We start from the raw sequence: 27,586 nt of genomic DNA, 5'->3' as shown, positions 1-27,586 counted from the left end.
AGAGTCGTGCAGAAGTGTTTTCCCGCCGAAAGACCGCCAACAAGCCTTGCTAGCTGCAAATCGTGCGGTTAGTGTTTTTGGATGCTGCTGTGGCCCAGGAGGGACCAGAATGTCGCCAATTGCGTCAGGGGACAGAGGGGGCGTCGAGCAAGACAAGGAGCCCTCTCAGCAGCAGGTAGCACCCGCAGAAGTGCCAGAAACAGGCACTACGAGGATGCGTGAAACAGTGCTCACCTGAAGTCGCACAAAGGAGTCCCACGTCGCCGGAGAACAACTTAGGAGGTCGTGCAATACAGGTTAGAGTGCCGTGGACCCAGGCTGGACTGTGCACAAAGGATTTCCGCCGGAAGTGCACGGAGGCCGGAGTAGCTGCAAAAGTCGCGGTTCCCAGCAATGCAGTCTGGCGAGGGGAGGCAAGGACTTACCTCCACCAAACTTGGACTGAAGAGTCACTGGACTGTGGGAGTCACTTGGACAGAGTTGCTGGATTCAAGGGACCTCGCTCGTCGTGCTGAGAGGAGACCCAGGGGACCGGTGATGCAGTTCTTTGGTGCCTGCGGTTGCAGGGGGACGATTCTGTCGACCCACTGGAGATTTCTTCGGAGCTTCTAGTGCAGAGAGGAGGCAGACTACCCCCACAGCATGCACAAGCAGGAAAACAGTCGAGAAGGCGGCAGGAGCAGCGTTACAGAGTTGCAGTAGTCGTCTTCGCTACTATGTTGCAGTTTTGCAGGCTTCCAGCGCGGTCAGCAGTCGATTCCTTGGCAGAATGTGAAGAGAGAGATGCAGAGGAACTCGGATGAGCTCTTGCATTCGTTATCTCCGGAATCCCAAGAGACAGAGACCCTAAATAGCCAGAAAAGAGGGTTTGGCTACCTAGGAGAGAGGATAGGCTAGCAACACCTGAAGGAGCCTATCAGAAGGAGTCTCTGACGTCACCTGATGGCACTGGCCACTCAGAGCAGTCCAGTGTGCCAGCAGCACCTCTGTTTCCAAGATGGCAGAGGTCTGGAGCACACTGGAGGAGCTCTGGGCACCTCCCAGGGGAGGTACAGGTCAGGGGAGTGGTCACTCCCCTTTCCTTTGTCCAGTTTCGCGCCAGAGCTGGGCTAAGGGGTCCCTGAACCGGTGTAGACTGGCTTATGCAGAAATGGGCACCATGTGTGCCCATGAAAGCATTTCCAGAGGCTGGGGGAGGCTACTCCTCCCCTGCCTTCACACCATTTTCCAAAGGGAGAGGGTGTAACACCCTCTCTCAGAGGAAGTCCTTTGTTCTGCTATCCTGGGCCAGGCCTGGCTGGACCCCAGGAGGGCAGAAGCCTGTCTGAGGGGCTGGCAGCAGAAGCAGCTGCAGTGAAACCCCGGGAAAGGCAGTTTGGCAGTACCAGGGTCTGTGCTACAGACCACTGGGATCATGGGATTGTGCCAACTATGCCAGGATGGCAAAGAGAGGGGGCAATTCCATGATCATAGACATGTTACATGGCCATATTCGGAGTTACCATCGTGAAGCTACATATAGGTAGTGACCTATATGTGGTGCACGCGTGTAATGGTGTCCCCGCACTCACAAAGTCCGGGGAACTGGCCCTGAACAATGTGGGGGCACCTTGGCTAGTGCCAGGGTGCCCTCACACTAAGTAACTTTGCACCTAACCTTTACCAGGTAAAGGTTAGACATATAGGTGACTTATAAATTACTTAAGTGCAGTGTAAAATGGCTGTGAAATAACGTGGACGTTATTTCACTCAGGCTGCAGTGGCAGGCCTGTGTATGAATTGTCTGAGCTCCCTATGGGTGGCGAAAGAAATGCTGCAGCCCATAGGGATCTCCAGGTAACCCCAATACCCTGGGTACCTCAGTACCATATACTAGGGAATTATAAGGGTGTTCCAGTAAGCCAATGTAAATTGGTGAAATTGGTCACTAGCCTGTTAGTGACAATTTGTACAGAGAGAGCATAACCACTGAGGTTCTGGTTAGCAGAGCCTCAGTGAGACAGTTAGGCACCACACAGGGAACACATACATATAGGCCACAAACTTATGAGCACTGGGGTCCTGACTAGCAGGGTCCCAGTGACACATAACAAACATACTGAAAACATAGGGTTTTCACTATGAGCACTGGGCCCTGGCTAGCAGGATCCCAGTGAGACAGTGAAAACACCCTGACATACACTCACAAACATGCCAAAAGTGGGGGTAACAAGGCTAGAAAGAGGCTACTTTCTCACAGACTGCAAACCCTTGGACAGGCCTCAACTCCTCTGGACAGAAGTCTCCTCCTCTGCACCCTCCTGGGCAGGGCAGGCCTCACACCCTCTGTCCCTCCTGGACAAGCCTCAACTTCTCTGCACCCCCTTGGGTAATCTCTTCTCCTGTGCGCCCCTGGACAGGCTTCACCTCCACTGCATCCCCTGGAGAGCCCTCACCTCTTCTGCACTCTTGGCAAGGCCTCAACCCCTCTGCACCCCCTGGACAGACTTCACCTCCTCTGGACAGGCCTCCCCTTCTTTGCACCACCTGGCCAGGCCATTCCTCCTCTGCACCCCCGGACAGGCTTCAAATCATCTGGACAGGCCTCGCCACCTCTGGATCCTCTGGACAGTCCTCACTCACCTCCTCAGGAGAGGCCTCTCCTGGAGCTGCAGTGACTTCTCAGAACGGACAGAGGAGCCCAGAGTTCATTACACCCCATACAGCGCCTCTGACTCCGCCTTGAGCCTCTGTGCGCTATGCACAGGCCCCGAAGAGAGACACTGCTCCCCTGGACCTGCCCAGAGGGGCCGGATGCAGGACTGAGGCTCGGAGCGGAGGCGCTTTAATAGCACACACCAGCCACTAGGCGCTACACACCACACACTAGGCACTACACACCAGGCACTACATACAAGGCGCTACACACCAGACACTACATACAAGGCGCTACACACCAGACACACAACAGACACTACATAATAGGCGCTTCACACCAGACACACTCCAGACACTACATACTAGGCGCTACTCACCAGACACTACATACAAGGCGCTACACACCAGACACACAACAGACACTACATAATAGGCGCTTCACACCAGACACACTCCAGACACTAGGCGCTACACACCAGACACTACATACTAGGCGCTGTACACGAGACACACTTACGACACTACATACAAGGCGCTACACACCAGGCGCTTCGCACCAGACTCTAGGCGCTGCACACCAGACACATATTCATCACTCAGAATAAGGAAACGACAGGAATGTCCGGATCCATTTTGCATCTTTCAGCCCCGGTACCTGGTTCCGTTGATGCTGCTGCCCCTGTGACCTTTAACCCATGAAGTGTCCTCCCTTGGGGGTATTTCTGACTTCTATGGTGATGGATGATGCAGCCGACACTGTACCCCACTTCTAATGTCTATCCCTCTAGGGGTGTCGCACTGTGCGTCTGACTGCTTTACATAACTTGACAGACAGACGGATCGATGGACAGCGGTTGGGTGGATGGATGCATGGCTGGATGGACGGATTGATGGATGGATGTGTGGATGGATGCATGGCTGGATGGACAGATTGATGGATGGATGTGTGGATGGATGCATGGCTGGATGGACTGATGGATGGATGTGTGGCTGGATGTGTGGCTCGATGTGTGGCTGGATGCATGGCTGGATGGACGGATTGATGGATGGATGTGTGGCTGGATGCATGGCTGGATGGACGGATTGATGGATGGATGTGTGGCTGGATGCATGGCTTGATGGACTGATGGATGGATGTGTGGCTGGATGTGTGGCTGGATGCATGGCTGGATGGACGGATTGATGGATGGATGTGTGGATGGATGCATGGCTGGATGGACAGATGGATGGATTGATGGGTGGATGTGTGGATGGATGCATGGCTGGATGGACGGATTGATAGATGGATGTGTGGATGGATGGATGGATGGAGAGAGGTTGCACGAGGAGGTGAAGGGAGCGGGGCTGGTTGGAACACTTTTGCCAGGGCTGCTCTTGGCTCCCAGTCCGGCCCTGGTAGCATGAACCACGCAGAGGCCGGACCGCTGGTACCTCAGAGCCCTATATCACTACCACTGGAGAGGGGCGTGTTACTCCTGTCCTGATAATCCCCATTGATCCTGTGCCCTCCAGCAGAAGTAATGTCCAGGTGTCTGGGGTAGGGCCTCTCCTTGTGGCTACAGGGTCCTTCCGTCCTGTGCTGTACAGGACATCGAGGGCCTCATTTACAAAAATCCGACGTATCATCATCAATGTGTCAGATTTGTTGCATCTGCTGCACACCCCGTAACAACGCCATGGATGCGCTGTATTTACAACACAGAGCACCATCGCACATGTTTTCACAGATGCACCAGATATTCTGACGCATCTGTTGGTGCTAAGGTGACGCATCCCTGGAGTTGCGTCGTTAAATTGACACATTCCAACAATGTGAGGAGAGTCCCATAGGAAAAAGTCGTGAGTCAATTTTACGCCAGGTCTGAGCAGGCAGTAAAATTTTGACTTGGTGAAGTCGTAGAGTGATGCAGGGAAAAGTTGTAACTTTCACAGCATCAGTTCTACATGGCTTTTTCCGTAGGAACACCTACCCAGCATACATTATGCCTGGCGCAGGATTAATGTCACGCAAGGTTTTACAAACAGACGCATTGGGCCCAATGCATCAGTTTGCAAATATGGAGCCGTGTAGTACACCACTAGCTCAGCTGCTGCGTATAAAAAAACTATGAAATGACGCAGCAGCAGCGTAAGGCGCTTCTAAATGTGACCCCAGTTATTCATTTGTAGAAGAATAAGTGTTGGCCCCAAGTTGTGCTCAGAAGGCCACAAAGGCTGCGTGGTCTTGGTTCCACCTCACAGCTCTTTAATCCACCACCAGACACTCTGCCCCTTTATCTCGCTCTTGTAGGCTCCTTCCTTCTCCCTTTGTCACCTTTTTCAGTCGTCCTCATCCTCCTTCTCCCCCCCTTGTTTTTTTTTGCTCCCTTCTTACGGGTCAGAGTCTGATGAGGAAAAATGAGTTCTGCTCCCCAAATGGGTCTCACCTGCAACCACCGGTTGAAATTAAACACTAATCAACATCTTACACCTTTCCTGACAATTGAAAGAATTTGGGCCTTTGGGTTGGGGGGGGCAAGTAAAAAACACAGACAGGTAGGAGGAGAATAAAAGAAAAGAAAGCAGGAAAAACAGAACAGAAGAGGAAGGGAATACACGCAAGGCACTCCACGACCACATCTCTTCTGTCTGTCACTACGGACTTCTGACGCTGCAAGACAGTCGGTGGTCACTACACAACCACATCTCTTCTGTCCATCACTGCGGACATCTGACGCTGCGAGACAGTCTGTGGTCACTACGCAACCACTTCTCTTCTGTCTGTCACTAAGGACTTCTGACGCTGCGAGACAGTCGGTGGTCACTACACGACCACATCTCTTATCTCCATCACTGCGGACATCTGACGCTGCGAGACAGTCTGTGGTCACTACACGACCACATCTATTATCTCCATCACTGCAGACATCTGACCCTGCAAGACAGTCGGTGGTCACTACACAACCACATCTCTTCTGTCCATCACTGTGGACATCTGACGCTGTGAGGCAGTCCGTGGTCACTACACGACCACATCTCTTCTGTCCATCACTGCGGACATCTGACCCTGCAAGACAGTCGGTGGTCACTACACAACCACATCTCTTCTGTCCATCACTGTGGACATCTGACGCTGTGAGGCAGTCCGTGGTCACTACACGACCACATCTCTTCTGTCTGTCACTAAGGACTTCTGACGCTGCGAGACAGTCGGTGGTCACTACGCAACCACTTCTCTTATCTCCATCACTGCGGACATCTGACGCTGCGAGACAGTCTGTGGTCACTCCATAACCACATCTCTTCTCCCCATCACTGCGGACATCTGACGCTGCGAGACAGTCGGTGGTCACTCCATAACCACATCTCTTATCTCCATCTCTGCAGACATCTGACGCTGCGAGACAGTCGGTGGTCACTACACAACCACATCTCTTCTGTCCATCACTGCGGACATCTGACGCTGCGAGACAGTCGGTGGTCACTACGCAACCACTTCTCTTCTGTCTGTCACTAAGGACTTCTGACGCTGCGAGACAGTCGGTGGTCACTACACAACCACATCTCTTCTGTCCATCACTGCGGACATCTGACGCTGCGAGACAGTCGGTGGTCACTACACGACCACATCTCTTATCTCCATCACTGCAGACATCTGACGCTGCGAGACAGTCGGTGGTCACTCCATAACCACATCTCTTATCTCCATCTCTGCAGACATCTGACGCTGCGAGACAGTCTGTGGTCACTACGCGACCACATCTATTATCTCCATCTCTGCAGACATCTGGCGCTGTGAGACAGTCGGTGGTCACTACACGACCACATCTCTTATCTCCACCACTAAGGACTTCTGACGCTGCGAGACAGTCGGTGGTCACTCCATAACCACATCTCTTCTCTCCATCACTGCGAACATCTGACGCTGCAAGACAGTCGGTGGTCACTCCATAACCACATCTCTTATCTCCATCTCTGCAGACATCTGACGCTGCGAGACAGTCTGTGGTCACTACACGACCACATCTATTATCTCCATCTCTGCAGACATCTGGCGCTGTGAGACAGTCGGTGGTCACTACACGACCACATCTCTTATCTCCATCACTAAGGACTTCTGACGCTGGGAGACAGTTGGTGGTCACTACACGACCACATCTCTTATCTCCATCACTAAGAACTTCTGATGCTCCGAGACAGTCGGTGGTCACTACACGACCACATCTATTATCTCCATCACTAAGGACTTCTGACGCTGCGAGACAGTCGGTGGTCACTCCATAACCACATCTCTTATCTCCATCACTGCGGACATCTGGCGCTGCGAGACAGTCGGTGGTCACTACACAACCACATCTCTTATCTCCATCTCTGCAGACATCTGATGCAAGACAGTCGGTGGTCACTCCATAACCACATCTATTATCTCCATCACTACGGACTTCTGACGCTGCAAGACAGTCGGTGGTCACTACAAGACTACTTCTCTTCTGTCCGTCACTCAGGACTTCTGACGCTGCAAGACAGTCGCTGGTCACTCCATAACCACATCTCTTATCTCCATCACTACGGACTTCTGACGCTGCGAGACAGTCGGTGGTCACTATACGACCACTTCTCTTCTGTCCATCACTAAGCACTTCTGACGCTGTGAGACAGTCGGTGGTCACTATACGACCACTTCTCTTCTGTCCGTCACTAAGCACGTCTGACGCTGTGAGACAGTCAGTGGTCACTCCATAACCACATCTCTTCTCTCCGTCACTACGGACCTCCGATGCTGCGAGACAGTCGGTGGTTGGTCCCCTCTTCTGAAGTCACTGGGCCTAATTCACAAAGGGAAGCTTAGATCGAAAGTCTAAACTTGAACCAAAAGCCTAAACTTGAACCAAAAGTCTTACTTTACTACAAGTAAAGTTAGACTTTTGGTCCAAGTCTGGACTTTTGGATCTAAACTTAGACCAAAAGTGTGAAGTTAGAGCAAAACTCTAACTTTACTGCAAGTAAATGCTGCAGAGGCCACGGTTCCCTTGACTAACATCACCCTCGTTGGAGGTTCATGAAATGGGGAATCCAGTTTTCGGTTCTGTCCTTCACTTGCCAGCTCTAGTCTCAAGGAACCATAAGTGAATAGTCGCTGACGTTTCTTGTTAGCGAATGACTTCATCTTGTGGTTTGCTTCGTGGTCAGATGGTGTCATGTTCTTACAGGGGGGCATCTTCCACCTGTGGCAGTCTGATCTGGCTCTTTTTGTCCCAAACTCTTGTTCTCTTGGGGACTTCCCCATGGGGCCATGTGGTGTGTCAAAGCACTTGATAAAAGGTTTGTCTGAATGATAACTGGGCTAACGTGGCTCTCTTCACAGCCTTCCTGACAACTGACATGAACAGTTCAAAAATCACACTAAGGAGTACGGGGTTCTCTTATACAGCAAGGGGTGGACACAAAGGGTACCAATTGTGCCCTTGGCTCCTCGTGGTCCTCTGTTAGAGAAAAAAGGTCAGTATGAGATTGGTGAGCATAAAGAGGAAAAAGGGGGAATTTCCTTTACGGACTAGGTGGTCTCACACACTATATAGTGTCATGCTTCATCATTTGACCACTTAGCCCCACCCAGGTAGGGCAGTGCCACCTGGGCGGACTCAACCTCACTGTTAAAAGAACAGGAGGGAGTGCGTAAATAAATTCTAGGTCTGGAAAGATCGGGATCCAGCTAATCTAGGGAATAAAGGGAATAAAAACACCTAAACAGCCACCTGTGTAAAGTTACAATTTAATGATGGGGTCTGTTTGGTGTGGTTAAAAGCGTAGAGTGGGACGCCTCTTGAGAACAAGGACTCACAGGTCACCTATCTAAAGAGTGATAGCCGACATGTTTCTGCCCTCAGTTGTGAGCCTAGGAAGGTCTCGGGGCATTCATCAGGCCATTGGATCCCTAAGACTCATATTAGGAGTTTAGAAGACACTACTCAGTTGGTAACAGGTATAAGGAATACAGCAATAGAGCAAATGGCCTACCTTGCCAAGGAACTACCTTGAGGTGGCCCTATCCCTAGAGGCTAGTGGCCTCTGGTATCCAGGAGGGCGAGTGTCCCCTTATTGTCAGACATGCATCAAAGGGGGCGCTCGCTGTGCGCCTATGCCGTCCTCTCCTTGGACCGAATGGTGGTCTGTTGGCCATATTTAATACCGCTGGGTGCCCCCGGCTCCTAACATGTCATCTAGTATGGAAGCAGCAGAGTGAAGATGGCTGAGACTTGGCACACTAAAGGGAACTGCAAATATTTCAGAATCAACACGAGGACCGTCTGACCAGAAGCTCATGGAATTCTGCAGCTAGCATTGACCATATGGCATCCAAGAGGTGGGACATTCAGAGCTGCACTGGTTGAGAAGTGTCTTCCCAGTTATTTTACAGATCTGCTATGTTGTGACGGTTTTGTTCGGGGTATCAAACCTGAGAAATTAGCTCCCTTGAAGTAATTTTGTGGTGGCCCCAATCGTGCAGTGGCTTTCATGTGCTTGGTCTGCTACTTTCTGTCGGAGTGACCTGGAAGTAACTATTCTGGTTCCCACAAGAGGATCCCTTGCTTAGTCTCACATAGCTCTCCCTGTATGTTTTTAAACGCCAGCAGGTCTCCTCTCTGGACTCCTTCTGGGTGTTGACTCTTGGTGTTAATGTGTCTCCATCTCTGACTCTCTATCTGGAGGTAGCGTAGAACTTAATTGCTCTTTGGGACACCCCTCAGGTTGACCTATTTCCCACCTGCCCACACCCATCGCCCACAAGAGTGTACCCTCCATTTTCCACTATGGGGAACCTTGGGGGTCACACATCGGTTCAGGCAGTTTGCTCTTCTCTACACTGTTCCTCCCATATCCTTAATGCCTCTAGTTCTCCTAAAGATGGCCCATGGCCAGTGTGAAGCCATTCCTATCACCCATGACTGGACGGAAGGGTGTGGCATGTGGACCTTTCTCTCCTCTCCTTGTGGCATTCGCTCCATGAAAGAAGTTTAACTGTTCTATGGTTGCCTTTCAAATTTACTTTTTAAATTGTTTAAGTCATGTCAGCAAAAGTCAACAGCTGGTTAATGGACCACTCGTGGTCAGCGGCTGCGTCCACACAGTCATCTAATTGGTATTTTTCAGAAATAATTCTACAGTGAAGCATTGTTGTCTGTTATATGCTGTTGCAGCAGGTTCCTGGTCTAACAGATTGGGCATGTGAGAGTAAGTTATAGCTACTATTCCTTCTCTATATTGTAAAATAATTGTAGGAAGTTGACTCTGTATGTACTATTTCAAAGTAAGAAATAGTGTGCACAGAGTCCAAGGGTTCCCCTTAGAGGTAAGATAGTGGCAAAAAGAGATAATTCTAATGCTCTATTTTGTGGTAGTGTGGTCGAGCAGTAGGCTTATCAGAGGGTAGTGTTAAGCATTTGTTGTACACACACAGGCAATAAATGAGGAACACACACTCAAAGACAATTTCAGGCTAATAGGTTTTTATATAGAAAAATATATTTTCTTAGTTTATTTTAAGAACCCCAGGTTCAAGATTTACAAACAATACTTTAAATGAAAGATATTTCACTCAGGTATCTTAGGAACTTTGAATAATCACAATAGCATGTACAGTTTTGGCAAAAATGGCAATAAGCTATTTTAAAAGTGGACACAGTGCAAAAATCAACAGTTCCTGGGGGAGGTAAGTAAATGTTAAGTTCACAGGTAAGTAACACACCTACAGGGTTCAAAGTTGGGTCCAAAGTAGTCCAGCGTTGGAGGTTCAAGGCAACCCTAAAGTTACCACACCAGCAGCTCAGGGCCGGTCAGGTGCAGAGGTCAAAATGGTGCCCAAAACACATAGGCTTCAATGGAAATAGGGGTGCCCCGGTTCCAGTCTGCCAGCAGGTAAGTACCCACGACTTCGGAGGGCAGACCAGGGGGGTTTTGTAGGGCACCGGGGGGGACACAAGTAGGCACAAAAAGTACACCCTCAGCGGCACTGGGGCGGCCGGGTGCAGAGTGCAAACAGGAGTCGGGTTTTCAATAGGATTCAATGGGGAGACCCGGGGATCTCTGGAACGATGCAGGCAGGCACAGGGGGGGCTCCTCGGGGTAGCCACCACCTGGGCTAGGCAGAGGTCGCCTGGGGGTCACTCCTGCACTGGAGTTCGGTTCCTTCAGGTCCTGGGGGCTGCGGGTGCAGTGTGGTTTCCAGGCATCGGGTTCGTTGAAGCAGGCAGTCGCGGTCAGGGGGAGCCTCTGCATTTCCTCTGCAGGCGTCGCTGTGGGGACTTAGGGGGGTCAACTCTGGCTACTCACGGGCTCACAGTCACCAGGGAGTCCTCCCTGTAGAGTTAGTTTTCCGCAGGTCAAGCCGGGGGCGTTGGGTAGAGAGTGGAAAGTCTCACGCTTCCGGCGGGAAACGTGTGGTCTTTAAAAGTTGCTTATTTGTTGCAAAGTTGCAGGTTTGTTGAACAGGGCCGCTGTTCTCGTGAGCTTCTTGGTCCTTTTAGATGCAGGGTAGTCCTCTGAGGCTTCAGAGGTTGCTGGACCCTGGGGGATGCGTCGCTGTTGCAGTTTTTGTCGAAGTGGGGAGACAGGCCGGTAGGGCTGGGGCCAAAGCAGTTGGTGTCTCCGTCTTCTCTGCAGGGCTTCAGGTCAGCAGTCCTTCTTCATCTTCAGGTTGCAGGAATCTAGTTTCCTAGGTTCTGGGGAGCCCCTAAATACTGAATTTAGGGGTGTGTTTAGGTCTGGGAGGGCAGCAGCCAATGGCTACTGTGCTTGAGGGTGGCTACACCCTCTTTGTGCCTCCTCCCTGAGGGGAGGGGGGCACATCCATATTCCTATTGGGGAAATCCTCCAAAATCAAGATGGAGGATTTCTAAAAGCAGGGGTCACCTCAGCTCAGGACACCTTAGGGGCTGTCCTGACTGGTGGGTGACTCCTCCTTGTTTTTCTCATTATCTCTCCTGGACTTGCCGCCAAAAGTGGGGGCTGTGCCCAGGGGGCGGGCATCTCCACTAGCTGGAGTGCCCTGGGGCATTGTAACACGAAGCTTGAGCCTTTGAGGCTCACTGCTAGGTGTTACAGTTCCTGCAGGGGGGAGGTGTGAAGCACCTCCACCCAGAGCAGGCTTTTGTTTCTGTCCTCAGAGAGCACAAAGGCCCTCACCACATGGGGTCAGAAACTCGTCTCTCAGCAGCAGGCTGGCACAGACCAGTCAGTCCTGCACTGAACAATTAGGTAAAATACAGGGGGAATCTATAAGATGCCCTCTGTGTGCTTTTTTAAATAAATCCAACACTGGCATCGGTGTGGGTGTATTATTCTGAGAAGTTTGATACCAAACTTCCCAGTATTCAGTGTAGCCATTATGGAGCTGTGAAGTTCGTTTTTTGACAAACTCCCAGACCATATACTTAATATGGCCACACTGTACTTACAATGTCTAAGAATAGACTTAGACACTGCAGGGGCATATTGCTCATGCAGCTATGCCCTCACCTGTGGTATAGTGCACCCTGCCGTAGGGCTGTAAGGCCTGCTAGAGGGGTGACTTACATATGCCACAGGCATCATTTTGTGTGCATGGCATCCTGAGGGGAATGCCATGTCAACTTTGCCTTTTTCTCCCCACCAACACACACAATCTGCAGTGGCAGTGTGCATGTGTTAGGTGAGGGGTCCCTTAGGTTGGCACAACATATGCTGCAGCCCTGAGGGACCTTCCCTGGTCACAGGGCCCTTGGTACCACTGGTACCTTTTACAAGGGGCTTATCTGTGTGCCAGGGGTGTGCCAATTGTGGAAACAATGGTACATTTTAGGTGAAAGAACACTGGTGCTGGGGCCTGGTTAGCAGGGTCCCAGTAGACTTCTTAGTCAAGTCAGCATCAATATCAGGCAAAAAGTGGGGGGTAGCTGCAACAGGGAGCCATTTCCTTACATTAATTAATAGTAATAATCAATATATTTGTTTCAATTTTCAATTTATGTAGTTTGTCTTGCGAATCAAGATGTATACTGTTATTGATTACAAAACAAATATATCTTCTTTACACTCATAATATATATAACAATAATCAAAGATTATCATTATCTTTATTCATTTTCATAGCTATTGATAATCCAATTTGACAATTATATTTTATGTTATATTATATTGTTCTTAATGCACAATCTTGAATGATCATATAAACAGAGAAAAAACTCCCTACCCCTTAAAACCAGATAATAGAAAACAACACTCAATGCTATCGTACCTCATACATACACACTCAAACTCATAATAACAAAAATTCATAAACATAAAAAAAGAAGATCTACTACAAACACAAAATGAAATTCTCCTGGCGGTTCCTCCTAGTTTGCCACACACTTAGATATCCATATGATACACATTCTCAGGTAACACATTATGGTTCATGGATTTCACTTTTTTAAAGACAGTAGGGACACATCCAACTGATAAGATGCCATAAATCCAATATGGGCAATAAAACTTCAATTATGTCCCTAGTGAGGCACACTTCCCATGAAGAACAATTCATTAGTTGGATAGTAGAACACAATGCCGGATGTATAGTGGAATACAATGCTAGATTGGGCATACCTTTGTTTTCTTTACAGCATTACCTCGTTGAGGCACATCAATGATTTCCAGGCAATGAGCTTGCGGACCCCCTTCACATGCTTCTTCCTGGAGGAATAATTCCTCAGAATTCAATCCTCCCTCCTTCCCAAGGTGGTGACCTCTTTCCGTCTGAGGATATCCCTCAACCTTCCCACCTTCCAGCCACCAAGAGGAAGAGACCCAACATAAGCTACACACCCATTGACTGTACATTTGTGGAATGTCGAGGCTGCAAAAAGGACACAGCTGCCCAGACGAGGACCTTATCACACCAGATCATCGTGTGCATCAAAAAGAGACTGACTGAGGGAATCTGCTCTCAGTCCTCCAGAGCAGAGCCTTCTATGTCAGTAGTTGTCAGGGGCAATCCTGTGCCTGGGATTGGTGTGCGGTGACATCGGCTTCCCTCCACACCTTCGCTAAGCGTTATTGCATGGATTCAGAGGAGAGGAGGGATGGCCAGTTCACACGTTCAGTGCTTCAGGGTTTCCTCATCTGCCCATTCCATCAGGCCCACCACTGAGAGGAGGGACTTCTTGAGAATCTATTCCACAGACAGGGAATCTGCAGCCAAACCTAGGACACAGTAAGTGAACAGAGCAGCCATTTTAAATGCATGTGGTGGACAATGGTCACTACGTGTTTCACAGCTACATGATGGCCAATCGGAGCCCTGGGTTGTTTGGTATCAAACAACTCAGAATTATAAACCCAAACTGGTACTAGTATTGGATGTATTGCAAATTGTACCCAGGAGGTCACCTTAGAAGTGCCCCCTGCAAACCTAACTAACCCTGGCATTGTTGCAGGCAGGTCACAATCAGCCTGCCACCACCAGACAAGATTCTGGAACCCTAGGGTGAGAGGACCTGCTCTCTGGGTCCCAGAACAAATCCCTTCCTGGGTGGAGGTGTAAACGCTCCCACCTCAGGAATGTGCACTGCCCTACTAGCGAACTTCAAAGGGCTTACCGTCCTTGAAACTCGACCCCCAAGCAGGCTCCTAGCAGCAGATGGCTGCTCCAGTTTCAAACCCCTACTTTTGGCAGGAGCACCGGAGGGAAAACACCCAAAGGAGTGGTCAGCCCCAGCTTGCACCACCCCTAAAGTGTTGCAGGTGAGGTGTCCTCTCTATTTTATTTTCCTCCATCTTGCATGGAAGGAGAATAGCTTATCATGTGTAGGAAAGTGACCTCTGCCCATAGAAAGTGTTCACTTAGTGGGCAGAGGAAAACCTATGGTAGATGACCCATGGTCACTACTAGGTACTTCTCTAAATGCCCGCTAAATGCAGTTTTTAATGGGCACCGTTAGACCAGAGATTCAGATTTCAAGGACACAAGAAGTCCAGCAAAAAAAGAAGACCCAGGCTAGAGAACTGAAGTCCTGCTGCACCAAGAATAAGGCGCCAAACCCTGCCTGCTGCACCCAGGACTCGACAATTACTGCTGAGGGGTTGCTTGGACCTATCATATGGACTCTACAAATCCCCAGACGAGCTCCACACTTCTGAAAATCGCCGAAGATCTACCTCCAGAGTGAAGGCATCACTCTCCTGCAACAAAGACCAAAGAACCAGTGAATTGCACTTCACTGACCGGTGGCTGACCAAGGAACTGGATTTCACAGCCAAACCAAACTCCATGCGACAGACCATGAGGACAAGCCCTGCAAGTCTGCCAAGATTGGTGGCACTGTGCCATCCAGTGGCTGAACCATGCCATTACCCCAGGTACTGGTCACCTAACATTGTACACTGAGAAGGACAGTCCATTCCGGACTGCAAAAGGACCAGGAGGAAGCCCCAGTCAAGGGACTTCAGAAACCACCGGGACCTCCTGCTGAAGTGCCCCTGCTGACATGGAAGTGACCCACCTCCTGCTTCCAAGGCCTTTGCGCACAGCTCCTGGCTCACAGATTTACTCTGCACACGGCCACCCTGTGACATGCACTGAAGATCCTGCTGTGTTCTAAGGCTCCCCCACCCCTTGCAACCTTGACACTCCATGGGGACCACCCAGACTTACCTTAAAGTCCACCTGTGCAGTGCTTTTCCATGTCAAGAATCCCCAAGGTGCCTCCTGCGTTATCTGTCAGCATCCACAGGGATTAGGGTTAAATCATATCTCTGTTCTTGGTTAAACCTTCATGTTTCTAAGTAAACATAATGTGCTATGTTACACAATTGGTTTTATGAATGCTTGTTTTACCAATGCTTGTTTGCTAATGTGAGCAGGTGTAGACATGTGCTTCTAATTGGGTGTGGTGACTCATCCACATGTGGAAACTCAACTGCTTTCCTGATTGGCTATAAATAGCAGCGTGAAGCATGCCTCCCTGCTTGGCTTTGTTTTGCTTCCTGATCTCAGCATCTGATTTGGCAGTCTAGCCCCTGCTGTCATCCTCGTATTCAGGACTTTTGAGGCAATTCTTTTCTTTGTTCCTGTACCAGCTGACACCAGGCATTCCTCCAGCACTCCGGAAAAGACTGCAGCTAAGTGACTAGTATTCTCCAGGGAGTTTGTTCCCTAAGCTCCGCGCTTTCCTAGAACAGCTGATGTATTTCAGACCTTGTATTTTGGCAGAGTGCTTATCTTGAAGAGACAAGTGCATTTCTGAACATTCTACATTATTATTGTAGTTACTTGCCTAAATGTGCTTCAGGAAATCTGCTTGAGCTCAAGTACTACAAAAAGTGACAGTGCAATTTTAAAAGAGCATTTACGTGACTTTTATTCTCTAATAGCATAACTCTTGGATGTAAATTGTGTCATTCATGCTTGTGTTTCAGGTTTGGGGAATTTGCTTTTTGAAGGGTTTTTCACGCACACAGTGAAACCAAACCAAACTGTGCCACCCTAACTGTTTAAACCCAGAGTGGACATTTGTATTTCTTAGATTGTTTTTGTTCCTTTTAGTTTAACCCTATGCATGCAGGAAAGTTATATATGTGATATAATTAATGCCCTTGTTTGTCTTTCTTGTGCATGATAAGTGCAACCACAGTTCTAATTGTAGTGTGCAACAGTGAATCTCTGTGAAGCCAGCCCTAGTGTTGCAGTACTTATTGTTATGGTACTCAGTTTGGGTTTTTGGTAATGCAGTGTTAGTAATTGTGCAACAGTTATTATTATCCAAGGAAAGTGCAGGAGCATCCTGGTGTTCTTCTACCGCTCCCGTGCCCATATCAGAAAGAGAAATTCAGTTTAAAGGAAGTTGAGTGCACTAAGTCCACTATCACTCTGTCAACAACGACCTGCCCCCCCGAAGATACAGGGTGCCTGGCTGGACTGGCAAGACGTGGCAGTGTTTTGTCTCTTTCTCTTCCACTCCCCCTTTCCTTTTGGGACACCTGCCGGGGTTTCTGTGTCCAGCAGGAAGTGCCGTGAGGTGTTCCAGGAGGTTGGGGGGCATACCATCGCCCCTGCAGACATCCTGCTTTTCAGGTGAGTGGCCCGTCTCGACATTCCAAGTGATTCCCCGCAGTGGCCTTGCACCAGCTCCAAAGACCTATTCCTGCTGCTCCCGCTGGAACCGGGTGCCACCTGAACTTTCCCAGCTGGTCCACAGGGCCCACCGACGACCTTGGCCTATCTGCAAAAGGAGACATTGGTAAACACATTGCATGAATTTGTATGCATTTTAAAGTATTCCTCCATTGGTTCCTCTGGTGCATAATTACACACAGAACTAAGACATTTTCCAAACTTTAAAATTCATAACTTAAAAAGTACTTGCCCGATTTTGATGATCTTGGGGCCATATTTATACTTTTTGACGCAAAACTGCGCTAACGCAGTTTTGCGTAAAAAAAAATTAGCGCCAGCTAACGCCATTCTGAAGCGCCATGCGGGCGCCGTATTTATTCAATGACGTTAGCCGGCGTTAGCCGCCGGCGCTGCCTGGTGTGCGTGAAAAAAAACAACGTACACCAGGCAGCGCCGGCGTAGGGGGATATAGAGCTTGGGCGCCCAAAAATGAGGCAAGTCAGACTGAGGCAAATTTTTCGCCTCAACCCGATTTGCGCCATTTTTTTCGACTCCCAACCCCCATAGAAATGACTCCTGTCTTAGCAAAGACAGGAGTCATGCCCCCTTGACCAATGGCCATGCCCAGGGGACTTCTGTCCCCTGGGCATGGTCATTGGGCATAGTGGCATGTAGGGGGGCACAAATCAGGCCCCCCCTATGCCACAAAAAAAAAAAAAAAAAACACTTACCTGAACTTACCTTAATGTCCCTGGGATGGGTCCCTCCAGCCTTGGGTGTCCTCCTGGGGTGGGCAAGGGTGACAGGGGGTGTCCCTGGGGGCATGGGATGACACCTCTGGGCTCCTTCAGAGCCCACAGGTCCCTTAACGCCTGCCTTTTCCAGGCGCTAAAAAACGGTGCAAAAGCGGCCTTACGTCATTTTTTTTGACCCGCCCACTCCCGGGCGTGAATTTTGCCCGGGAGTGTAAATACGGCGCACATGCCTCTGAGTCACTTTTTTAGACGGGAACGCCTACCTTGCATATCATTAACGCAAAGTAGGTGTCCACGCTAAAAAATTACGCAAACTCCATGGACTTTGGCGCTAGACGCGTCTAACGCCAAAGTATAAATATGGAGTTAGTTTTGCGTCGAAATTGCGTAAAAAAAAACGACGCAATTCCGGCGCAAACAGAGTATAAATATGCCCCTTGGTCTTATAAATTTTATAAAAGGCTTGATTATTTTTGTAAATTGGTCTCGAGTTATTCTTTTAAGTGTTTCCTGCTTTTGTGGTACTGTAAGTACATCAAAAGCTTTGCACTTCTCCAAGATTAGCCTAACTGCTCGACCAAGCTACCATAAAAATTAGAGCATTAGGTGATCTCGTTTTTACCTCTGTAAACCAAGGTGTGGTTGCCCGGATCATCTATGCAGTGTGCCTGGTTTTGCACACTACAGAGAAGGCCAGCCTCCTACACTGAGATCCAGAGAAAATACATGCTGTCTGAGTTGTTTAAAATCTGAATTTGACCTCAGCCAGTGGTAATTCTGCAGAGCAGTGACTCGTGAGCCGAGGTTTCAATGCGCAGTGCCCCATCTGTTGCCCTGTCTTTAGGTTCTGTGGCTTAAGTGCTACTGCTCAATCCTATAATGTTTCCCTGGCCTAACAGGACTTCAGTGGTCACGTGATGGTTTCTTTCCATCCTCTTAGCCATTAGCAGCATTTTTCAAACACTAACTTTTTTATTATTTGTAAACATTGTGCTTTTTACAGGCAGGATTATACCCTGAGTGTTCAGTGGAGCCTGGTCACGTCATGAAAAGAGGCTTCTTATATTGACGTCTAGAGCAGGAATCTGTTGAATGTTCCCCACTGCGGTAGCTCTACGATCTTTGCTGAGAGTGGCAGCTGGTCACGAGTGGCGAAACCCCGACTACCACAGAGGACCAGGCTGAGCACTGAGTGCCTTGGAAGTCTCGTACCCTTGAGCGCACTGTACACCTGGTGGATTTGTGGTCTTATGAACATCTTCCCTAGTGAGACCACGTGATATTTTCAAATGTAGACAAATTACTATTTTTCCATCAGTGAGTGCTGAACTGACTCACAACAGTGGGATCCATTGCAAGGTTCCCATGTATGTAAACTAGCCCTTACTAATAACTGCATTGATGTGATGGCGCAACGCACTGCGTGATCTGTACACCACCACATGTGGAAGGGTAACCATGCAACACCCAACACATACCTCAGCGGGAACTGTCTGTCACGTTAAAAATAGGAAAACAGATGGGGAAAGAAACACAGAAGCTTGAGTGTGTCTAAGAATGTGTGGTGGCATGCACACCAACAAATTAAGAAATTTCCTATTGATTTCAGGCATGTCCAAAGATCACTGATGGCACACACACACACACACACACACACATCAGGTACTTGGTAACTGATAAAGTGTTTTATTCTTCCTGAAATATGTGAAGTCAGCAATTATCCATTAATTAGTTGGTTTCAGCTGTTTTATAGTTTATGACAGATATTCACAATGTTTGGCAATTTCCACCGCCTTATCTAAAGTAAGGTCTTTAAAATAACTTTTCTTAAGTCTTTCTGATGGATATTCTTTGTACTAATTGTTTCTTAAGATCTCATCATACAAGATCTATGATTGCCGTAGCTGCCAATCCTCTCAACGCTGCCACATAGTTGTGAGTTCTCTCTCCTGGTAATCGCCATCTACCCAGAAGACATTGCCTTTCTACCACTTCATTTTTCTTTTCCATGAACTTAGTTCTAATATTAAGACAGCTCCAACCTCCTCTACAAAGCTGAGATAAGATGTTTCTATTTCAGAATTTCTCTTCTTCAGTGCCATTCCGTGTTTTAATAATGACAACTTGTGTTTGCCAGTGACTAAATCTCCCCCTATAGCTTCACTATATGCTTCGAAGCTAGGGCGGTGGCTGTCTTGCACCAATGCTGGAACCCTTGACTCGTGACGCAAGGTGTCTGTGTTGTGCTCAGGATAGTTTTGTGTGCAGGAAATTCCTTCCTTCCTTCCTTCCTGCACAAAAACTAGCCCTTCATGCTATCTCCCATTTGTATGTGTGATGCAGAAGGCAGCCCATATGCAAGGAGGAAATAAGAAGATGAAATAAAGATATTTTTCTGTGTTCCACCAGCTTCAGCTTTGAGCATCATTATATATGTGTGGGTATAAATGGGCTTGCATCAAAATACAGGGATGAATGTAAAGAAACACCCATGCACCACCCATACAATGCCTACTTGACGCGAGGTAACACAAGGCAGCACTATGTGCTACGTTGCATTACTTTTTTATACAAAGCAACGCATATCAGGATTTGTGTGGTTTTGTAAATCCCAAAATGGACTTTATGTCGAGGCTGCACCAATTAAGTGACACAATTCCAACACTAAATCTTAGTAAATCTGGGCCCAGGTGTACAGAAAGTGTTTTTTTACCCAGGTAGTTGGAATAAATATAAATATGGTAGAATCTGTGGGTAGAGAGTAGTCCTCGAAAGGTGCTTCACAAGAAGAACATTTGTGGACAGAAGAGATACATGATGCTCCTTTTGGAGAAGTGGAGATCAAAGAACAAAAGTCAAAGTAATGTCATAGTCTCAAATTGGCTGATCTGTAAAAATATAACATAAGTGTATGCTAGTGAAGAACTTAAACAGTCTGATGTAAAATTGATTTTATATAGTAAAAAACTAATTAAAGTGTTGGGTTGTTACAAAATAACCATTTATTTCCTGAGTTGTACCATTTAATCTAAGTTGGATGTAGCCAAGGATGGAAGGTTTTTATTAGATTGACCACAACAAAGAAATTTAGCAATCATGTTATACCCTAACCATCCTTTTTATTGAGTGTTATGTGTAAGCACGCAGAATATATAAAGATACGCTGAAAAAGTGGAGTACTAAATGCTAGAGGAATTCTGCGAAAATCTGTTTTGTTAAGAGGATTTAAACATAACATAGTTTTGCGGGCAAGGTGTGGTCCCCAAAGTACATTAAGGGGGTTATTCCAACTTTGGAGGAAGTGGTAATCCGTCCCAAAAGTGACGGTAAAGTGACGGATATACCACCAGCCGTATTACGAGTCCATTATATCCTATGGAACTCGTAATACGGCTGGTGGTAAATCCGTCACATTTGGGACGGATTACCACCTCCTCCAAAGTTGGAATAACCCCCTAAGTTTGCAGCATGTCTTTATCTTTGAGGGAGGAATTGAAGTGAGGATTGGAAATGTTATGCAAGGAAAGATTCATAGAGCCAATTTAAGCCTCTATTTAGCTTTCTCCCATGGTTCTTGAAAGGAAGACGGTGAATAGGCTAAGAATGTGTGTGAATTTGAGGGACCTCAATTAGAGCATTTGGGTTGACACTTAGATCTTAGATCGTTCTTTCTCATATCAACAGATAGCACTGGAACAGAGTTCTGAACATTTGATATCTTTTGTCATGGCAGAAGGTACAGATCAGTTCTAGTGCATACCTTTCACACTTGCATCTGCAGTTTTTTGAAAGATCAATTGTTGGGGGACATACAGTTTGCAACCTTTTCCCAGGATAACATACTAGTGTATGGGAAGGACTTGAGTAGAACATGATTTGGCTTCGCACAGAGTACTGTGTATTTTTTAAAAAGTGGTCCAACTATTAAAAGTGAGAAATTTAAATTGAGTTCTGATATGGAGCATTTTTTGGGGCAATATATTAGTCGCACAGTCGTGAGACTGAAGGAGAGTTTGGTGAAGGCTATCAAAGAGATATTCGGCCCAAGTACCAAGGAACAACTTTCTACATTTTTAGGGATGAACAAATATTTCCAAACTTATTGAAATCTTTTCTGAAACAAGTGGAAGAATACAAAAGTAGATAAAGAAAGATGCACTGTGTGTCATGTGCTCGTATGAAGTATTGTGTTTGAATCCATTTGACACTAGATTACCTACCATCAAAGAGAAGGATATCAGTAATTATGGTGAAGGGGCAGACACAGCAGAGAAGAAGTGGTAGTATATGTTTAAAGGGGGGCATAGTCCACTGAAAATAACTCATTAACTACTCTATGGCAGAAAAATAGACCCTTGTCTGTTACTGGGGGATTACTAATTTCAGATAGTATGTACGGGACAAGAAATATATAGTACATACTGATCACAAACTGCAAGGGTGTGGAAGGGCAACCCCACACACTGAAAAATGGTTATTTAGGCTGCTGTTGCTTCACCGACTCTGCACTGAGGTAGATGAGCTTAAACTGGTCATAAAGGGCATCATTTATAGGATGCACTGCCCCCCTGCCACCAGAGCAGCATGCTTCATCATCTGACCATGCTCCTCGCTGGGTGGGCACTGCAACACTCAGCGGGCCCCTCAGGGCTCCTTGCCAGATGTCTTCTAATCTCAATGCCTGGCTTTTGCTAGAGATGGTGCCATTTTCTGAGATCTGTTGTGTGTAGGGGAGCGGAAGTTTGGGTGTTCTGTAAGAGTTGGTTATGGGCAATTTGTTGGTTATTTTATTTCTAAAAAATGCCCATGTCAAGACTAAAAAAAAATAATGTAGACCAATGCGGATGACAATGAATCTGAGGTTCTAATGAAGGTCAACATGTTTCTTGCCTGGTGTGCTCTATGAGGGTCAGCGGCACTTCTGCAGTAAAGAATCGTTTTCTTCAAATCCTCACAGGATTAAGTGTAAACATGTTGGAAAATCCCTTTAACCATGGAAAGAGATATATAAGAAACTTCGTAAAGATGAATTGCTTTCAATTGAGTCCCTTAATGGCCTCTTAGACCCCAGTTGTAATATATACGTGCCCCTATAGAGACCCTTGGAGCCGTTTCCTATGTGCCCATACAATTTTGTCCTGGAGAAGTGTTGCCATTAGCCTACCCGCTTTCAAGGACGCCACCCAGTGCGGAGCGCGACCTGATGATGAAGCATGGCTTTCAGGTAAGCCAGGGCCAGTGCATCCTAGAAAGGATGCTCTATATGACCAGTGTAAGCTCATCTGCCATGGTGTACAGGGTCAAGACTGATTTCCATATGGCTAGGTCTAAACTGGAATGGCATGGTGAGCAAAAAAACTGATGGATAAAACCCAGATCTGTGACTGGGGGTGAATGTTTGATTTGGTCTACATTCCGTCCATCAACTGTTCTTTTTGTATTTGTCACCCCAAGTGGGAAGGGTATGCCCAGATGTGGGTCCCCTGCTCACTATGCCACCAGATTCAAGCTAGCCTGGCTGAAGAGGGGTGATACCCAGAAACCGGTCCCAGGATGCTTGTTTCTGGTCCAGTGAGGACCTGGCCTGGCAGTTCGGGCTGGACTGTTCCCATGGGAAACAGGGTCAAGACTGATTTGCATATGGCTGGGTCCAAACTGGAATGACATGGTGAGCAAAAAAACGGATGGATTAATCCCAGATCTGTGACTGGGGGTGAATGTTTGATTTAGTCTACATTCCGTCCATCAACTGTTCTTTTTGCAGCTTATATGCCTCAGTCAGACTCAGTGAACTTATGGAACACCACACTACTGTACTGATAATTGTTCTGTTTAGGGAGGACGTGAGCTGGTCCGTCAAATTCCTGTCCATTCCCTCTCCTTATTGCCGATGTGCTACAGTGGACCAAGTGCAGCCACGCTAACAACTTACTCGCAAGGGGAACTGATTGATACGATGGAGTTAGCCTTATCTGTGACTTAATGACTGATGGTCACAGCAAGGGAACATCACCCAAGCATTTAATCTTCCGAAGCCATTTGTAAAGTTTGTTAGCAAAAACTGGCAGTGGGAGGAGTAAGATGGTGGCTTTGTGAGGTCCTGGGAGGCATGGGAGTGTGCAGCTCCATTTTCTCTAAGTGAGGATAAGAAATGAAAATTGAGAGGTTAACCACACCAAATGATCCACAAGGAACATATAAGACAATAAATTGGTGTCATATGGGTGAGGGCTCTCAGATCAACGTGTCTGTTTAATTTGGAGGGCTAGGGCTGTGGCTGCGCTCTGTGCAGCAGTCGCTTTTCGCCACACGACGGGGGGTAGGCGGCGTTGTTGAGATGAACCATCATAAGGAAACATCAACAGCAGGAAGGTAGTTCGGGGGGGCACATTACTATCTTGCCCTCTTCATTGGCACTGACAAAGCACAGAGCGACTGCCGCCACAGAGTCCACAGATCTTCCCAAGCTGGCCCTCAGACTCAGGCCCTGACGTAGTTCTTCCAGGGTAGCAATTAACCAACATCAACATTGACCCTCCCTCCACCCCTTCCTGTCAATGAGCAGAGCAGCAGTCAGAGGGAAGTGTCTGGTCTACCTGAGAATACCACAGAGCAACTTCCCTGCCACTCGTCGGCACTGCAGCAGCACACCCATGGTGGCAATGATGGCAGTAGTGTTCTGTGGGTTGAGAATATGCTCGCAGCTGGGATTCAAGAAACCTCAGCACAGTGGAGATCAGTGGAAAAGCAGGTGTCAGTGTCACCTCGGCAGGGGCTCCAATTACTCACCCCATGCCGAGACTGCTTAAGCCGCATCACAGCTCGAGTCTCAGGGAATGACTAATGATGAGGTGTCTTCTGGTGCAGGGATGCTGGATAATCCTTCTGTCTTTTATTATCTCCCTTTTGTTTGCAGTGCTGAGGAGCTGAATTTCTGCAAAGTCGTGTGAATAGCCAAAATGATATAGATGGTGGTGAGGTTGGTGGTGGCCACAACATTAGCTCTATAGGCAGCAATACAGCCCTGCATGGCCACTAGCCCATCCCCCAGTCTATTGCTCAGTTGTGTCCAACTACTGCTGTTGAAACAACTTGAATGGGGCTTGGCACCCTTGCCAGCAAGGTTTGCAAGGCACACCTCATTCGGGTGCTAGGACCCTGGCCTCTCTGTCTTAATGACTAGGGGGCAGATCCTGTCATCTGTGTTACTCCAAATAACCCTCAGATGGCTATGGGGGAGAATTCATTGACAGTCTCAAGTCTCTGAACAACAGATAGCTCTTGAGCACCTCCTCGTACACCAAACCCCCAGTTAGATACCCAAGAGGCATTTTTTTGTCTGATACCTCAGAAGTGACCACCGTCTCAGATGATGATTCTCTTACAGACTCAGAGAAAGAAACTGACAATCCAGACCAATTATATGTATGAGTTGACATTGGACACATCTTGTGCGATGTTATGGAATCTCAAGACCCTGTTAGATATCTTAATGCTAAGGCTGCCCCGGGCAGGGATGCTAGCATGACCTTTCGGCATTTGCATGAAAGCGGCCCTCCCCGCACCTTGACACCCATGAACAGCATGAAGTATGATAGATCACAGTATGATAATTTATCAGAGGATGATTCAGCACAACAAATCAGCGCAAGCAGCAGGACGTACTCAATTCCGATGCCCGTGGAACTCCACAGAATCCTTCAGGGATTTTAGGCAACTCAGCAGAATTCCACAGAGTGAAACTCCACAAGTTCCGCCCACCCCTAGTTAGAAGGAGGGAGGTGAGGAGAGAGATGGGAAGGAAGTTATATAGTTTGTGAGTAAAAGGAAAGGAAGGGAAAGGTGAGCAAAGGAAAGGGGATGAAAGAAAAGAAAAAAAGGACTGTAAAATAAGCAGGGGCATATTTATACTCCGTTTGCGCCGGAATTGAGTCGTTTTTTTTGACGCAATTTCGATGCAAAACTAACTCCATATTTATACTTTGGCGTTAGACGCGTCTAGCGCCAAAGTCCATGGAGTTAGCGTCATTTTTTAGCGTGGACACCTACTTTGCGTTAATTATATGCAAGGTAGGCGTTCCCGTCTAAAAAATCGACTCCGAGGCATGTGCGTCGTATTTATACTCCCGGGCAAAAATCACGCCCGGGAGTGGGCGGGTCAAAAAAAATTACGTACGGCCGCTTTTGCGCCGTTTTTTAGCGCCTGCAAAAGGCAGGCGTTAAGGGACCTGTGGGCTCTGAAGGAGCCCAGAGGTGCCCTCCCATGCCCCCAGGGACCCCCCCTGTCACCCTTGCCCACCCCTGGAGAACACCCAAGGCTGGAGGGACCCATCCCAGGGACATTAAGGTAAGTTCAGGTAAGTGTTTTTTTAAAAACAAATTTGTGGCATAGGGGGGCCTGATTTGTGCCCCCCTACATGCCACTATGCCCAATGACCATGCCCAGGGGACATAAGTCCCCTGGGCATGGCCATAGGGCAAGGGGGCATGACTCCTGTCTTTGCTAAGACAGGAGTCATTTCTATGGGGGTTGGGAATGAAAAAAAAATGGCGCAAATCAGGTTGAGGCGAAAAAATTGCCTCAACCTGACTTGCCCCATTTCTTGACGCCCAAGCCCCATTTCCCCCTACGCCGGCGCTGCCTGGTGTACGTCGTTTTTTTTAACGCACACCAGACGGCGCCGGCGGCTAACGCCGGCTAACGTCATTCAATAAATACGGCGCCCGCATGGCGGTCCAGAATGGCGTTAGCCGGCGCTAATTTTTTTGACGCAAAACTGCGTTAGCGCAGTTTTGCGTCAAAAAGTATAAATATGGGCCGCAATCTTTAATAATCTTTTCACTACCTCTGAATTTTCTTTTTCTTCTTTTGGAGTCACAGCTCCTAAATTATTTTTTCGGATGTAACTAGCGATGGGTGGTGGAGCTCACTTGATTGAGACCCCCTCTGAGACCCTCTAAGGTGTGGGAGGCTGGGCAGAATGTTGCAGTGGAGATTGGTGGGGTGGGCGGAGGGGGTGGACTTTGCTCATGAGGATTTGTGGGCTTACTGGATTAGAGGAAAAAGAGGGTAAGGGAGGGTTTTAAGAAGGGAGCAACAAAAAAAATTAATCAGAGATGTATTCCGCTCAAACCACTGTCTAATATATACGTCTGTTTGGAGTGAATTTGTGTTAAGTTAATGGTTTGGAATCAAGTGACATTAAGGGCCAGATATACAAGGCACTAGTGCCTCCTTGCACCACATTAGCGTAATTTTGTTTACACTAATGTGGCTCAACGAGGCAAAAATCGCTGCCCATATTTACAAAGTGGCGCAATACATACATTGAGCCACTTTGCATCGCCTTGCGCCACATTATGCCTGCTGCAGGCATAATGTATGCAAGGGGGGCGTCCCAGCGTAAGGAGGCCAGCAAAAATGGCGCAATGAAATCTACATTTTTAACGTCTGCTCAAAGCAGGCGTTAAAAGGACACACCCATTGAAATTAATGGACCTCCTTGCACTTTGCTCCACTAGCGTCAAAATGTTTGACGCAATTATGGTGCCTTGTTCACTAGCTTGACACTATTGTATTGTAAATATGGCGCACCCATGGTGTCGTTAGGTAGCAGTGGGGGAGCGCAAGAAATCTGGCGCATAAGTACTGATGCACCAGATTCTTGCAAATCTGGGTCTACGTTGCTTACCTGGAATGTTAACCGTCTGCGAGCCACTCAAAAGGTCTGTCTAGTTCAGGAGGAGTTATCCTGGATTGGTATGGAAAATGTTTGCAAAAGATGCATGAGAGTCAGGGAGATCTGGGTTTACAGCTTCAGAGTTACAAAACCATTGCCACCACCAGGTTAGAATCATCCATCATGGAGTTTCGTTGTTGGTGAACATTCACTGTGGTCGTCTCAGAAGCGAAAAGAAGACCCTAAAGTTTGAAGGGTTATTTGCAGGGTGTGCTAGGGCTCCTTCAAAGTCACCATTTGTAATCTATGTGCTCCCAATGTAAATGGCCGAGTATGTATAAAGAGCTCCTAATGGAACCTCCTACCTGGGAGGAGCCCTTGATCATCCTCTGCAACTTCAACCT

General features: G+C 47.9%; 1 protein-coding gene across 2 annotated transcripts in view; it reads right to left on the bottom strand.

Moving 5' to 3' along the window:
• The window catches only part of LOC138293779 (zinc finger protein 850-like), a 182,215-nt gene that overhangs the window by 74,652 nt on the left and 79,977 nt on the right, over positions 1-27,586 (bottom strand). Inside the window, exon 1 of one of the 2 annotated variants that reach the window (XM_069233120.1) lies at positions 2,623-2,745. The exons of the other annotated variant lie outside the window; for it this stretch is intronic. The gene's annotated coding sequence lies outside the window, so the exon portion shown is untranslated. Of the gene's footprint in view, positions 1-2,622; positions 2,746-27,586 lie in introns of those variants that run through there. 2 annotated transcript variants of the gene reach the window in all.

The sequence above is a fragment of the Pleurodeles waltl genome, chromosome 4_2, assembly GCF_031143425.1.
Source record: "Pleurodeles waltl isolate 20211129_DDA chromosome 4_2, aPleWal1.hap1.20221129, whole genome shotgun sequence".
NCBI classification, from domain to species: domain Eukaryota; kingdom Metazoa; phylum Chordata; class Amphibia; order Caudata; family Salamandridae; genus Pleurodeles; species Pleurodeles waltl.
The sequence above is the reverse complement of the archived record's forward strand: the minus strand, read 5'-3'. Positions and strand labels throughout refer to the sequence as shown.